The 2,272-nt window shown below is 43.3% G+C and overlaps 1 non-coding gene across 1 annotated transcript; it reads left to right on the forward strand.

Moving 5' to 3' along the window:
- The first annotated feature begins 1,775 nt into the window (after nt 1-1,775).
- Trnal-cag (transfer RNA leucine (anticodon CAG)) lies at nt 1,776-1,859 on the forward strand. Its single transcript has one exon. It is a non-coding gene; the product is annotated as a tRNA-Leu (tRNA).
- Nucleotides 1,860-2,272: the final 413 nt, after the last annotated feature.

Raw genomic sequence — 2,272 nt, forward strand, 5'->3', positions numbered from 1 at the left:
TGTGTGTACGTATTTAACCCTGTGTGTATTTGTGTGTGTACTTTTGCCCGTGTATCTGTGTATATATTTAGCTTTGTGTGTGTGTGTGTGTATTTGACCTTGTGTGTACGTGCGTGTGTTTCACCTGTGACCTTGTGCCGACCTTGTAAAGAAGTGTTTACCTTTGAGTTCCGCGGAGACTAAAAATAGGAGGAGGAGGAGGAGGAGGAGGAGGAAGAGGAGGAGGAGGAGGAGGAGGAGGAGGGTTGACTGGGACGAGGAAGGGATAAATGGAGATGAGGCAAGGAATAAAAGGAGGAGGAGGAGGAAGAGGAGAAGGACGACAGGAGAGGAGAGGAGAGGTGGGAGGATTGACAGGAGGAGGAGGAGGAGGAGGAGGAGGAGGAGAGAGATATGAGAGGAGCCTAGAAATGTGAGGAGCGGAGGAAACCTTGAAACATGGAAGATCAGGCAACAGAAAACCAGATTCGCATTTAAGGAACTTTACGTATGAGGGAATGGCGAATGTGTTGGCTTAATAATACTCCTGCTCTCATTTTGGCAACTCCTCTATGTATTTGTTTTTATAGGAGCAATGATTAGCGGGCTCTTTTGTCTTAACTTCTTTTTTTTTGCCTCTAACTGTTTCCTTTGCTGTAAATAATTAAATAAAAAAAATATCTACACCGCATCGCTTCATTTAAATTGGTTGACTCTTATCTCTATCTACGTCTCTGGTTAATTTGGAGCTTAAAGAACCTTGAATGATGACGTAAGCGGTATACTTGAAGACCTCAATCGTATCCCCTCGTAATCGTCTCTTTAACAACGGGAAGAGTCGTTTGAGTCGTAGCTCTTCATGATTTATGATTTTGGCAATGTGTATTCTGTCGTAGATTGGTTCACCGGCCTTGTCTGTCAGGGAACAACCCACACCACGCATCTGTACACTCCTGCTGCCCTTCCTTCTCCCCGCCTGTACCCTCAATATTAATTCACTTCTTACTCTAACTTGCTAATCTACTCTGTTTAGGAACAGTAAGTAGCGGGCTTTTTTTTTCATTATTGTTTTCTTTTTTTTTACGCCCTTGCACTGTCCTCTGCTGTAAAAAAAAAAAAATACCCTTGATTGAAAAATACTGTTTTGTTTTCTTATTTTGTTCTGATACATGTGTGAAAAATGTTATTAGGGGTTGGTTGCGGCCTCGCGCATATATATATATATATATATATATATATATATATATATATATATATATATATATATATATATATATATATATATATATATATATATATATATATATATATATATATATATATATATATATATATATATATATATATATATATATATATATATATTTTCCACATCCTGGTTCAGTGTTCCGGGTGACGGTTCGACAAGATCAGGCACCGTTGACGGGCTTCCGGCGTGTCGTTGCCTATCATCGTGCTGTTATTCATTCCTCTTCATGTGCACTACGCTTTTGACCTCTGTCGTCATCCCCAGTGAATCCCCGCCACCGTTGCTTATCCCAGGCCTCATGGGAACTGCCGCCCTTTCTACTTCTCGAAGTTTATCCCTGAGGGCCTTCCACGCGTTGTCGACTGTAGAGACAAAAAGTTGGTCCACGGTGTTGGGGGAGCAGTTCATGTGTTACGTCGAGACTGGCTTCCCTGTGGCCTTGTATCACGGACAGACTATTAATAAGTTTAATTTCAATACAGATATTAAAACAAATTAGCTTGTGATCGCAACTACTTAGATTTCCGCCAGCCACTGACATGCATGAGTCAGGATGGCCGAGCGGTCCAAGGCGCTGCGTTCAGGTCGCAGTCCGGTCTTCCGGGCGTGGGTTCGAATCCCACTCCTGACATAAGTTTTTGGCGCCTTCGTTGCGTAGTGGTTAGCACACCTAACTACGAACATGCATTCCTAGGTTTGAATCCCGGTCTGGGCAGTCGGCGAGCACCTCACCCAGCCGTTCAATCTCCCTTCCGGGCTGGTCGATAAATGGGTACAGCGGAAACCTGGGAAAAGTCAAATGTGGTGACCCGGATGTTACATTTGCCCTGCCCTGGGGTAATGGGTTATTCCCACCACAGGCTCAAGGGTCAGTGCCACGGAGATGTGCACTGTGGCCGCGCTCAGCTATAGCATATGTTCCTAACTCTACCTTTAATTAAAACAGTTGTATTCGAGGTCAGGTCTCAGTCATCAGTGCAACATTTAGTATATTATTTTATCACGTCTGTTGGGTAATTACTCGTGAGGGATGAGTCCTCCATC

The sequence above is a fragment of the Eriocheir sinensis genome, chromosome 49 (genome assembly GCF_024679095.1).
Source record: "Eriocheir sinensis breed Jianghai 21 chromosome 49, ASM2467909v1, whole genome shotgun sequence".
NCBI classification, from domain to species: Eukaryota; Metazoa; Arthropoda; class Malacostraca; order Decapoda; family Varunidae; genus Eriocheir; species Eriocheir sinensis.